We start from the raw sequence: 14,840 nt of genomic DNA on the forward strand, positions 1-14,840 counted from the left end.
TATGCGTTAGCTAGTGATGCAAAAAGTTTCACAAGTAGGCATGTGTTTTCTAATGTGATAAAGAAGATGCCTGGAAGAACTCTGTTAGAAGAGATTGCAGACCATTTAAGAGAAAGATTGTGAAAGTGATGCTCAAGCTATTTGCACGGTCATCGTGATCATATCCTTTATGTTTGCACTCTTGAATATGTTGGTGAATTGACAATGCTGGCAGCCAAGCACAATGATAGATTGGGGATTGTTTCATGCACTGGCACCTTGGTGTGAAGAAGAGTTGAGTCTTTGGGTAGTTTTTGACTATAATAGTGGAGTGGTGATTGTCAATGCTTTCAAGTTCTTTTTCTATGCAAATGATGAAGAGTACAATATCTTGAAGCTGTTATGTGCACTTCCAATTGTGAGAAGGGTGATTCTTGAATGCATGTATACACAATGTTTTCATGGTGTTGGTTAGTCACTTATTTTTGAAGATTTTGTTGAGGATCACATTGTGGAGGGTTTTCAATAAGTGGTTACGCATAATAAGTTGGTCTTGGTATACTAAGGCTCTGTGGGATGTTGTTTGGATCTTGTTTGGGATATTAGTTGAATCTTGGTGTTTCCTTTTTGTGTTTCATCGTGGTGAAGATTCTAGTGTTTTGAGGGACCTAAGGGGAAGACCTGGAGTCTTATCTTCGGGACTTTGTTCGAGGATGCTGGCTTTTTGGATGGTCCATGAAGGATCGGGTAGAGATTTTGCCTGATTTTCTTGAAGGTGTACCCTTGAGATGGCACGAGGCCTTGTCGGACTCTACCAAGGAAGACTCGGACCAAGTGGTGGCAGCAATGAAGCAGAGATTTGGCATAGCGGAGTCGCCAAATGCTTTGATGTTGCAGTTGGACTGGTTCTATCAAGGAGAGGGTGAGATGGTTCTATTAAGGAGAGGGTGAGATGGTCTCTGTGTTGGCAATCTGATATGAAACTTTATGGACAAAGTATGAAAGGGCAGCTTTGCGAGCTGTGGCATCTACATCATCAGCCCCTCAAAGTCTCTCAGGGATGGAGCACTTAAATATGAGCAAATTTGTTATGGCTTTGGAGCCTCGTATTCGCTCAAAAGTAATGAGTAAAGATCCAACAACATACATGGAGGCACTTCACATTGCGACCAAGAAAGAAACTTCTCTAAAGATCAAATCCTCTTTTGTGTCTTCAACAGCTTCAACTCCTAAGGTGGAGGTAATGGGCACTCCTCAGGTACCAAAGTCCTTTGAGTTAGATCATAATATCTCCCAATTGATGGCATAGTTTACTGATTTGAAATTGCATTTGGTTAATGCACGACAACCTAGAACACCAAAGAGTGAGGATAGGCCTCGAGATAAGAGTGGGGTCACTTGCTATGAATGTAATGAAAAAGGTCACTATTGCCCCGAGTGTCCTAGATTGAGAAAGAAAGCAGAAAAACAAGTATCCTTGTTAGAAGCTTCTTCAGGGGATGAGGAAAGAGAGGTAATGATGGCTAAATGGGGGCATGGTAAAGCAAAAGAAGAAGATGAAAGAAAGGAAGAAGTAGATGATGAACATCAAGAAGAGGAACATTGTATTAAGAAAAAGAAGGCATCTAGAAGGAGAATTAGCCAGTCAGACTTTCCTTCAGGACAAGGCATTGGAAGCTATGACTTGTTGTCGGACCTTAAAGAAAAGGAAGCTCATATCACCTTTTGTCAATTACTTGCTTTGTCTCCAAAACTATGGAAAGAATGGGGAAAGCTAGCAAGCACAAGAGTGTCAAAGAAGCAAAAGAAGAAAAGTGCCATTCCTGTTGTTAAAAAGGTAGATATAGATGTTGGTGATGATGTACCTGTGGTTGATGTGATCATTGATGGTCAAGTGATTTCTAATGTTTACATTGATGGAGGTGCATCGATTAATGTCATGAGTGAGAAGACCATGATAGATGCTGATTTAAAATACTCTAGTACTACCTCTCCTTATCACATCAAATTGGCTGACAACACTAGGGTTAAGACCTTGGGAGTTGTGAAGAATCTAGAAGTGGATGTATGTGGAATTTTTGTGCCGACTACTTTTTAGGTGATCCCTACCAAGCCGGATGCACGTGCCTATCCATTGATTTTTGGAAGGCCTTGGCTATGCAAGGTGAAGGCTATTCAAAAGTGGGATACTGGAGGATTGATTTTGCACAAAAATGATAAGAAGGTGCGCTACAACATCAGAAGCCGTAAAAAGGAAGTTGTCAAGGAGGAGTCTTTAACATCAGAGAGTTCGAGCTTTGACTTTGAGCTCTGACTTAACCGATGAAGAAGAAGAGACAAGGTGCACCTCTGAGGAGTCTAGCTCAGAGGGTGAGGTGGAAGGAGTGGCCTTTGTTCTTTGTCTTGGTGTTGATCGGGATGAGGTAGGACGGAACAAGGTGGTGGTGCAAGAAGATCCTGTAGAGACACTTCATGTGGAGGATGTGGAGTACACTAAACGATGCCAATGCAATGAAGAGCTTCTTGGTGATTCTCTATCAGGTAGTGAGAAGCTCTAATACTTGGATATGTTAGATAATTTTCCATGTCTCTTTGCAACAAGCTATTCATAGGTTCAACCAGTCTCTCTTGTGGAGCACAAGATTGAGTTGAAGCCAGAAAGCAAGCTAGTTGTGCAATGCTTAAGGTGATTGGGGGTGATCCAAGCTGAGGCACTAAAGAAAAAGGTAACGCAACTACTTGAGGCAGGATTCATCTTTCCTGTTGATGATTCAGAATGGATATCTCCTATAGTTGTCACACCAAAGAAAGGAAATAAGTGGCGGGTTTGTGTGGACTTTCGTCCTTTGAATGCATGCACTAAGAGGGATCATTTTCCTTTGCCATTCCAAGATGAAATACTAGACCAAGTAGCGGGGCATGAGATGTATTCTGTATGTGATGGGAATATTCTGAGTACTTTCAAATTCGTATTTGGGAGGAAGGTCAGAAGAAAATATCATTTGTAACACCATTGGGGAGTTTTTGCTTACAAAGTGATGCCTTTTGGGTTGACCAATGCACCAGCTACATTTCAAAGGTTTATGAGTCAAGTGCTCAAGCCTTACTTGGGAAAGTTCGTAAGGGTGTTTCTGGATGATTTTTGCATTTATTCTCGGTGCATAGATCACATGGAGAAGTTAAAGATGACCTTAGCTAGGATTGATGAAGCAAAAGGGTGTCTAAATCCTAGCAAGTGTCATTTGGCTCAAACAAAAGTAGTCTTATTGGGGGATATTGTGTCTAAAGAAGGCCTACAAATGGATCCTGACAAGGTTCAAGCAATCATGGCATTGCCAAGTCCCGAGAGTATCACAGTGTTCGCAGAATTCTAGGAAAGAGCAAGTATTATCAATGCTTTTATGATGATTTCATAGAGATAGTGCCTCCCATGAACTTGTTGACAAGAAAAGGAGTTTCTTTCCAATGGGGTGTGGAGCAACAAGAGTCTTTGCCATGATTAAGGGCCCAATATTGAAGCCCCCTAATTGGTCTCAAGACTTTTATGTAAATCCAAGTGTATCTTTGCATTCAATTGGTGCTGTATTGCTACAAATAGGAGAGGCAGGTAGAATGCAACCCATCTATTATGCCAGCTGATAGCTTACAGAGGTGGAAACAAGGTATGAAGAAATGGAGCAGCAAGCTCTCTCTTTGGTGTTTTCAGTCATAAAGTTTCGCTCTTATTTATTATCTCGGCCATTTTTCTTCCTTACCTCTCAATTTGTATTAGCATATCTAGTTTGCAAGCCTAATCTTGGGGGGAGATTTGCAAAATGGTTGTTAGAGCTTCAAGAGTTCTCTTTCTCTTTTGTCACTGAAAATACCACTAGTCCACTATGGTAGATTTGTTGCTCACAGGATGGGAGGATCTAGGAGAAGAGAAGAAATGTAAGGAGAACATTAAAGATGAAAGGGATACACCACCAACAGCTCTTGTTTTGTTTTTTGATGGGGCTTTTAGTCCTTCACACCAACAAGGAGCCGGGGGGATAGAATTGATGAATTCTAAAGATCAAGAGGTATGGGCAAGAGGACAAGAGCTTCCAATAATCACAACTAACAATGCAGCTGAGTATAATTATTTGATTCTTGGTTTGGAGGGTTGTCTTCAAAGACAAGTTAAAGAATTGGAAGTAAGAGGAGATTCTCAGCTTATTATAAAGCAAATGCAAGGGCATTACAGGACAAGAAGTCCTCATTTAAAGGAGCTTAATCAAAAGGCTATGGCACTATGTAGTCAATTTGATTTTTGCAAGTTTGTTCATATAAACAGAAAAGAAAATCAAAGGGCAGATGAGTTAGCTACTCAAGTCATTGTAGTACAAGACCGGGGGGTGGTTTCTTTGGTAGACACTGGATGGCCAGAACTGCAAGATGTTCAGCAATATGTGGAAGAAGGCATCAAGGGTTAACTCCACAATAGAAGCAAAGATTGGTAAGAAAGGCTTGTCCCTATACTATTGTTGATGACATTCTTTATAAATTGGGAAAAGACAAGGTGCTCCATTGGGTGGTCCATCCCATGGAGACTAGGAGAATCCTAGAAATGTGTCATGAATGCTCCGGTCATTTTGCTTCAGCAAGCACAGTTAGGAGAATTCTTAATGTAGGTTACTTTTGGCCACGCCTCCATAAGGATATATATGAATGGTGTCAAAGTTGTAAAGTATGCCAAAAGTTTGGAAGGCAACAGTTGATTCCTGGGCCCTTAAAGCCTATTCCAGCATATGGACCATTTGAGAGGTGGGGGTTGGACTTTGTGGGACCACTCCCTTGCTCCAAGCATTATTTATTGGTGGCCACAGATTATGCGACTCGGTGGGCAGAGGCCAAGGCCACAGTCAATAGCAAGGCAAGCACAATTGCAAAATTTCTCTTTGATCAAATTTATTCATGCTTTGGTTGTCCTTTGGAGATTCTCATTGATGGAGGAACCTCTTTTAGAAATGAACTAATTAAAGATGTGGTGCATAAGCTAAAGATAAATCATAGCATGTCCACGCCATACTATCCCTAATGTAATGGCTTGGCTAAGAAAACAAATGGATTGTTGTGCAATTCAATGGGAAAGCTTGTAGACACCAAGAAAAGGCATTGGGATAGGCACTTGGCAGAAGTTTTATGGGCTTATAGAACCACACAAGCTAGCTATTGGGTTTACACCATTCCAACTAGTGTATGGAATAGAAGCCATTTTATCCATTGAATTGGAGATACATAGTCTTTGTACTGCTGTTGCAAGAAAACAAGGATAGGAGGATGCCTATGCTCAATGCTTGGTATAGCTAGAAGCCTTGGATGAATGTAGATTATAGGCCTTACAAAACTTGGAAGCTTCTAAAAAAAGATGCAAGGCCCATTTTGACACCAAATTACGGAAGAAGAAAGATATTGCAAAAGGAGATTTGGTCATGAGATTTGATAGCCGTCTAGACAAGCGGCTAGACAAAAAGTTTATCGACCGATGGGAGGGACCATATTGAGTCAAAAAGAGGTTCATGAATGGAACCTATTAGCTTGAGGATGTTGATGGCATGGTGATACCCGAACACACCAATGAGTATCGCCTTAAGTTCTTCTATGATCAACCACCTTGAGGGCTAGCAGACCCTCTCTATCACTAGAGAGGATCTGCTAGGGGGGGAAAGATGTGATGCCAAAAATTGATATTTTTTATTTGGCATTGGTGTTGTTTTCTTCTATGCTTGATAAGAGTTTGAGTATCAGGTGATAGCCTAGCGGCTCTCACTTATTTCTATTTTCTAAGATATTGTATGGGATTGAGAGGATGAGTGGAATGGATCATTGCAAATACCATAGGTATGAATTATAAATACCTTAGTATGGGGTGAGCGTTATTTGTGTATGGGATATTATGGGGTTTTTAGAAAATAGGAAGAGTGAGTCATATAAAGAGGTGGGCTCATGTCCATGTGTTCTAATAATATAAGAAAGGCCACATGCCAAGCATGTGGAAGGCATGTGGAGGAGTGTGGAGTCAAGAGGAATCCTTCTAGATTTCCTATGTGGAATAAGGAGGATGTGGACATATGGAAAAGAGAGGGTCCCTATGGGCTCCATGTGGGGAGACTCTTGACTTTCTCAATATTTTAAGAGTCTTGAGAATCTTTTTATGGGATACATGGCAAGAGTAGCCAAAAAGGACATGGATGGTGACATACAGGCTTATGTGATTGATGGGGAAAGGAATCTACAGGCAGCAATTATGAGTAGTCTTGGAGCTTCCACTCCCTCTTGTATGTATGAAACCTCTTCTTCTCCCTTGTGTTCGTAGTATTTTGAGTGTATTTGAGTGGAGTCTTACTCTCATGGCAATGAAAGTCACTTATCATTTTCCTTGAGTCTCCATTCCTATGTTCTTTTCTCTCTCTATTCAAGTCTCTAAAGTAGTTCTTGTTCGGCCGCTCACTGTGCACACATGGTCCATCTGTTTCCCAAGCCATCATGCAAGATTCTTCCTCTCTTTTAGGTGAGTTCTAGGGGTATTGGATCGTTGATAATTGTGGAGCCTCGAGGGAGTAATTTGCTTAGGCAAAATTTGCATGGGTAGATGGCAGCAGTGAATATAGCAGCTAGACCCCCTATCAGTATTTGGCCTATAACTTTCTCCTCGGTGGTCCAATTTCAATGAAACTTATATCAGCACAAAGCTCTCTTTAAGATCTCTCTCCCATGTAATTAGTTTCTTACATTGGGTCTAGTTTAAGAAGTCATGAGTCTCTATGTATGACTATTTATTTCTATAGCAATTTTTACCCCCTTTAAGTAAACTGTCCATATCTCTTCAACCGTTATCCGTTTTCAATGAAACTTATATCAGCTCGAAGCTCTCTTTAAGGTATCCCTCTCATGTGATTAGTTTCTTTCATTTGGTCTAGGACAAGAAGTTATGAGTCTCTATGTATGATTGTTTATTTCTATGGCAGCTTTTACCCCCTTTCAATAAACTATCCATATCTCTTCAACCGGTTATCTGTTTTCAATGAAACTTATATCAGTACGAAGCTCACTTCAAGGCACATCCTTGTTTGTACTTAAATTTTTGATATCAATTCTTTGGTGAAAGTTATAGACCTTTGTGTTTTCTAGTAGTTTGTAGAATTATTTTGAGCCATTTCTAGAGGATTCTATGAAGGAGGTGCCATGTTTCCCCAAAATTTACCCATCCAGCCAAATCAGCCCCTTCAAGCCCCCAGATATATATCAGTTCATGTCATGTTGAGCCAAAATATCTTCTTCCAACAATGCATCACTCTTCTCTTTGGTGCTGACTGGGTTGGTGAGATAATGGCCTTTGCGGATCCTTTTCTTCTCCCGATGCTAGACTACAACATCACTTGGGATGTTCCATATTCATTCTCCTTCAAGGGAAGCAAGGAGAAAGATATGTTGTGGTTTTCTTTGCATGAAAATATTTTCTTCATCTCTCTTTGCAAGTGATAAGGGTCTCTATTATTAAGATTGGGAAGAGTAGGAAGCTAAGAGGTGCATGAAGTTTCATCACCCCCAACTTCATGTCACAACACCCTAGCCCAAAAATTTGAAAATTTTCAAAAGTGCCCGAAATGGCCCAAAAATTCTTCAAAACCTTCCCCCAAACCATGCCTATGCACCCAAATCACTTTCAACATCTAAATCCTACTCCTTCTCACCATAATTATCTTCCAATCCCACATTCATACTCCTTCTATCGTAAGCACTTTGCAACACCCAAATCCAATTTCTTCTCATCATTTTGTCACAAACTTGCTTCTATCGATCCTATTATATCTTTCCATTGTCCCAAACTTGTTTCCATTGATTCTATTCTATTATTTGAACTTATCCAAGGCCTTATTTCTAAACCCCTCTATGGCTCCATTGGAAGATTGCACCAACAAGCCACGAAAAAGCACCTTGCACATCGAAGTTGCACCAGAGTATGCCAGAACTTGTCAATGTTATGGCCACAAGGTTGGTGGCAAAGATACACAAGATCAATTATGACAACAAGGAATAAAGCATGTCGACTTATGGAGTGTTGGTGGACTCTATTCAGTGGATCATTTGACAGTTGCTCCACCTTTGTTTGAAAATGTGATGAGTTTGATTTAATACGTAGGAGATGGTCTTCAAGGCTTACTAGGATATTGTAAATGCATCAGCCATTCCAATGCTGAAGCACACTTTGCAAAGGTTCACTTGTTGAGAATGGAAGGAGAGACAAAGATACTTAGAGATACCATGCATAACCTCCAAGAACAACTAACCCAAGAACAAAAAAAACTTGCTGACTTGGAAATTGTAAAAGAGAGTCACAAGAGACAATCATAAGATTAATAGATGAGAAGAACAAATTGTTGAAAAAGACTTGTGTATACAACAAGAGCTTCCTACATTGACTAGGAGATTAGAATGGATAAAAAGAACCCCTCTAGGTTACAAGCATAGGATCAAGCCCGTGCAACCAATGGAAAGCTTGGCATATGGTGGTGGAGCAAGGAAGCGTAGGCTGAAAGCTACAAGGTATGTATATTTGGACTATTTTGTAATTATGAAGCATTACTTACAAATGAATCATTTATTTTTCTAATGTTATCATGATTTCTGCAGAAATTTTATGGAGGAGGTTATTGGAAGAAATTCCTCTGACAAACTTTGTGCTGTAAAGAGTGTAGTTAAGAAGAAAGAATTCATTTCTATTCTTAGGGACCTCCATCAACGTGCATTGCGACATGCAATATTACAAGAGGTTGCAACTAATTTAGAGAATCTTGTAGATCCATCAGAAGTTGTCCATGCATGTGATGTTGCTGGCATTAGTTGGCAAGGGTACGGATGCGTCAATTTTACGAGCAAAAACCTATGAGCAGGTTTATACGAGCGTGTTTTTCAAGAGATTTTAAAAATAGTATTTCTTTAGGAAACATAGTTTTTACACTTTTATTTTCATTAGAACTAGATCCCTTTATCATAAAAGTATACAGACTAGTAACTCATTTATTTTTACATAACATAAATCTTCTTATTCATAGACATCCCTTTGTACCCTTGTTATTACCTTAAAAAAGTATTGAAAAATAATTCATTTAAGAAACTTCCCTCATAATCACTCTCAATATAATAATATGATACATAAATAATTACTTATTAAACACATTTATATCATATGGCAATATCTTTCAAGTGTTTTTATAGTATTAATAACAAGATATTTATGGACATGTTTCTACAAAAGTTTAAATTAATGTAAATAAGTATTAACTTGGGATTATATATCACTCTCATAAAATACATGTAATATTTAATACTATATATTCAAGGTTTTCCAAAATATAACCCCATAGATGTGCTCAAATGGGGTTTTCCGATCAATTTGAGTGGCTGAATGACTATATTTGGACATTGGATGTGAAAGTTATGTCACTTTTAAAAGTGCTGTCCAAGGTAGTTTTGCCAGCGAAACTACCTTGAAAGACCTTGTTCAAAGGGGTTTCGCTGGCGAAACTAGCTTGATGGCTTGCTTCAATGAGTTTTCTTTGGAGAAACCCTTTCATGAAGATAGGTTGAGAGAGGTTTTTCAATGTCACCCCCTATTAAGTAAAAAGTTGTAAGAAGGATCATAAGGGAATTTTCATAGAGAAGTCTACTCTACATGTGGGTTTCTTCAAAAGCCATCCCATTATGTTCTCACCATTCCCAAAGATTCACATAAATATTCATGTATAAAATAGGCATTCCTATAATACTTTTCATATTTCTAAGTGAAACTATGTTTTCTTCTGATCCATTTTTGTCATATTTTTGCATAGTTGGAAGCTTTTTTTTTCCTTCGCTCGGACGCTCGGAAGATTTCGCTCGGAAAATGCTCGTCCCCCAAGGGTACTTAGCTATGTATAATGTCTTTGTAAATGCACTTTGAGGTTAAGGCATTAAGAATCCTCTATTTCTGAGACCAATATACATTAGAAATGCAAGGAAAGAAAGATTTGTTGGGTGGATTTATACACATCTCAGAAAGCATGACGTTGGAAGGCACAAACAATACAAATGTCCAACATAGCAAAAAGAAAGGAGGACCAACTACCAAAGGGGCAAAGCAAGGACCAAGAACCTTTGAGTACACAGAGCATAATAATGTTTTTTTGGTTGTACATAGGGTCCAAGCTGCAATGGTGGAGTTTTACAACATGAAAGCATGGGGTAGGTTAAAATTATATTGTTTAGAGAGCTGCAATTTTTATTGAAATCTTTTCCAATCATGTAAATCTTTTAATCTTTCAAATTGTGAAGGAAAGTTAGTATTTGTTATCAAATTGGATGAGTGTGAGGTTGTAAAAGGCCACAAGTTGGAGAGGGTTAGTATCACTTTGATGAATAAAGCCCTTGCGCATGCCAAAGATAATGAAATTAGGGAAGATTTTAGTGTTCAATCGGAAAAGCACATTTGGTGGCTTGCCGCATTTGAACTTCCTAAAGAGACACACTCAATCTTGCAATGGGTATTTGATAGATCTCCAATACTAAGTGTCATAGATGCGCAAACGAAAGGAGAGTTACTTCAAGTTGAAGGGTTGGATTATTTAAAGGTGAATGGCACATGGCAGGAGATCTTAAGACATTGAAGTGTATATTTAGAATGAAATTGAGTGCAAATGTGACATATCTGTGCCTTTATTATATGCACTCACAACAACTTCGAGGTAGTAACATAGGAATACCTAGAGGGAAAGAGCAAATAAAAAGAGGAAAAGACTTTGGGAATGCTAAAGATGTAATGAATGACATCACAAATGATGATGCTAATAAGCGGATGTATCAGAGCAATGGAGTAATGAGCTGCAATCAGGATGCTGCACCCAATAGAGATCATAACAATAAAAATTGGGATCCAATTTTAAACATTCCATTACAAAGAGTGCATTTCTGTGTCTTACATGCGGAGATGCGGCTCATTGATAGATTTCTTTACTTGCATATTGTATATGTATGGAACATGAAACCGGATGAGAGAACAGCATCATGTATAGCAAGGGTTGAAGATTTACTCTCGAGCATGGGTCTACATGGGGGGAATGTAAAGCTAATGAAAGATGCACAATTGTCAGGAAAATCAGGAAATCTTCCAAATAAAGTGTCCATGGGAGGCTCTAAGGCACAAAGGTTTTTGTCCAATCATGGAAAACATCAATTAAATCTGCAATGGAAAACAATACAATGTCTGTGCTCAACAGATAACAGGATCTCGTATGTAAGAGAGAAAAGCAGATAGTATGGAGAATCAAGAATTTGATTACTATAAAACTGATACAATAGATGGCGCTGCCTCCCAGCCGTGCGCTCCTGTGTGAGAAGTTTCGATGGCATGCTGGAAACAGTAGAGGACAGAGGCTGGATGCTAAGGAATCAGGGTTGCTGTAGCCAGTGATGATAATGGGCTTCATGGGCTTGCTCTTATATAGCCACCAGTCGTAGTCAGTTAGACTCAATTGGGAGACCGGCCCAGTCGGCCCAAAACGGCTGACTGGAGATCGGTCTCGAAATAGGCCACTGACCACACGATAGAATTGTGGCACAGAATAGAGCCTTTAGTATCTCTCCAGCATACTTCAGCTGTGAGATGAAGATCTGTTTTGGCTCTTGCCAAACTTCAATCCCCAAACAGAAATGCATGAGTCCAAGGTCTATCATTTCAAACTCTCTTCCTAGCAACTGTTTTGTCTGCGAGATCTTTTCTTCATGATTCCCTGTTATGACAAGGTCATCCACATAAAGGACCACGATCATACACCTACCTCCTTCTCTATAGATATACAAATTTGCATCAAATGGGCTCCCCTATGGAGGTTGATGTGAAGCTCTCAAACGAGTATTCATCACCACTGGTGGACGAATCGAAGTACAAAAGGCTTGTGGGCAGTTTGATTTACTTGTGCAACATGCAGCCGGACATCAGCTTTGCGACTGGTGTACTAAGCAGGTTTTCCAATAAGCCCCGGGAGAACCATTGGAGGGTAGGGATGTGGGTGCTGAAATACATCACTTGATTATGGCATCACCTATACCAAGGGCAACACCTTGACTGGATTCTATGACTCGAATTAAGTAGGAGATGTGGACAGCAGGAGATCAGTGACAGGTTACTATTTCTCACTTGGATCTGGAGTTGTGTCATGGGTCAGCAAGAAGCAACCCACAGTTGCTCTTTCTTCTACCGAGGTTGAGTACAAATCAGCATGTTTTGCTTCTTGTGAGGCAGCGTGGCTGAGGGATTTTAGGGGACATGGGTGCAGTCCAGAACAAGCCTACGCAGTTATCATGTGACAATCAGAATTGCATGGCAATTACAAAGAACCCTGTGTTCCACGCTCGCACAAAACACATTGAGATTCAATATCACTTTGTACGTGAGCTCATCATGGATGGAGAGGTCGACTTGGTGTACTATCTGACTACAGAGAATGCTACGGACATCTTCACGAAGGCTCTTGGAAGAGATGGAGAGGCATCTTCATCGACTTAGCATTGGGCCAAAAAAGTAAGTTCACTTGCGGGTGAGGGGGGGTGTTAGATATCAATGTTGCACTCTCATGTAACTACGTGGGAACCAACTAACTCTACTTATAAGCCCCCCATATGAGGAGAAGGCATTTGAGTAGCTAGGTTATCTGGTAGGTCCTGGTTTGGACACCAGATGGGGGCCATGTGTGGCCTGATGGCTGGACGACTTCAGATAGAGTTGGCACACTGGCAACTAGGCTACATGCAAGTGCAGGAAGGCATCCCATAACTAACCGCACTGAGGATAGATGGAGCATTTCTCGGGGCAGCCCACTCTCAGGTTGCGGGGCCCATTTGGAGCCTTAGATGGATCCTGGATTGGGCCGAATGGCGATCAATGTTGTTTGGTTGCTCTATTCTGCGCCATAGTTCTATCGGGTGTTCGGTGGCCTATTTCGCCGACCTCCAGTCGACCGTTTTGGGCCAACGAATGGGTTGGTCTCCCAATTGGGTCTAACCGACTACGATTGGTGGCTATATAAGAGCAAGCCCGTGAAGCCCATTATCATCACTGGCTACAGCAACCTTGATTCCTTAGCATCCAGCCTCCATCCTCTACTATTTTCAGCATGCCATCGAAGCTTCTCACATAGGAGCGCACGGCTGGGAGGCAGCACCATCTATTGTATCAATTTTACAGTAATCAAATTCTTGATTCTCTGTACTATATGCTTTTCTCTCTTGCATACGAGATCCTGTTATCTACTGAGCACAGATGTTGTATTGTTTTCTTACAAGAAGTTGGATAGCAACCAGAAGTCATGTTGGAAAGCGTTGGATTGCTAAACCAAATGTGCTTTGATGTTAGTTGACATCGCACCTCAATATTTCTTGTGGACATTTGATTAATTGGCTCTCTTTTCTTTTAAACAAGCATTAAATATTGTACTTGGGACCCAACAAGGGCAGGCGATGAGAAAAGGTTGGGGGAGCTACCTCGTGCTAAGAAACACTATGTATCACGAGAGTTCTTGTTGAGATATCGAGATCCACTTGTGATATCGGTAGATGCGGTTGGTACACCGCCCATGAATAATAGCTGGATGACAGCTATCCTTATGTACTCTAGTTCGTGGCTTAGTTAGTATGCCACCTTAGTTAGTTGAGTTTGGTTTGAGACCCACATATAGGGTTCTTCTATTTCTTTGTACTAGAGTTCTTTTGGCTTTCACAACTAAGAAGATGAAAACTGTTTTTAGCCTCCACCTTTGTGTGTATTCCCCCATTGTGTATGTGAGAAAGCCACAAGTGACACTCTTTCCTTCTCTCCCACTATCTTCACATGGTATCAGAGCCTGGTTCGTGGTAAGGAGATTAAGAAAGCAAACCAAGTTCGCGGTGTCCTGGTAAGAGGACCAATGTTGCTTTCCTTTTTTGAGTTTGGGAGCAAATCTCTGTAGGTAGCACAACTGGAAAGTGCAAGAGTGCATTGTCTCAGATTGAGACGCCCTTCGTGGTGTGGCAAGAGGGCAGTATATGCTGCGGGACAGGGAAAGCCCTTGGTGACTTTATTTTTCTAATTTGAGGCCATTTCTAGGCCCGTTTTGGAGGCGGAAGTTCTCCGCAAGCACTGAGAAAAAGGCCCTGTTTTGGCTGTGCGACCACTGCTCTGTAGGTCGGTGAAAAGTTGCCACAAAAATTGCATTGTATGCCTGTGCGTAGAGATATTAGCAGATATAGAATCATCCTTATTTCCTATTCATGCAAAATCGTCACTAGGAAGTGATTGTGTGGTCAAATACCACTTTCGTCAGTTTTGCAGATTTACCCTTGTGAGGCAGAAGCTGTGTTTTTTGTAGTGACAGAATATTTTGCAGTGTTTTGTAATGGCGTCTGATTCTCTTTCACAGATTGTCACTGAAAAGCTTGACAAGAACAACTTCCAAGCATGGAAGTTTAGAATGACGAATTTCCTTATGGGAAAAGGCTATTGGGAGTTCATTATAGGAAATGAAGAAGAACCAGTTCTTCCTAATGTTCCCAATCAACAGGAAATGCAGGCATTTAAAGGATGGCATGAGAGAGCCAGAAAAGTTATGTACTGGTCGTCTATCAGTATTTCAGATTCTATGATTGTGCATATTCAGGATGCAAGTATGCCAAAGGAGGCATGGGATACTTTGGCAAAAATGTACAGCACAAATACGCAAGCCAGGAAAATGTAGCTCAAGCAGGAGTTGCACAATGTGCAGAGAGAAAATATGAGCATCAATGACTACCACATGAAGGTGAAGAAAATTGCAAATGCACTTGCTTCC

The sequence above is a fragment of the Dipteris shenzhenensis genome, chromosome 19, assembly GCF_047967505.1.
Source record: "Dipteris shenzhenensis isolate YYH24624 ecotype China chromosome 19, Dip_SZ_1.0, whole genome shotgun sequence".
NCBI classification, from domain to species: domain Eukaryota; kingdom Viridiplantae; phylum Streptophyta; class Polypodiopsida; order Gleicheniales; family Dipteridaceae; genus Dipteris; species Dipteris shenzhenensis.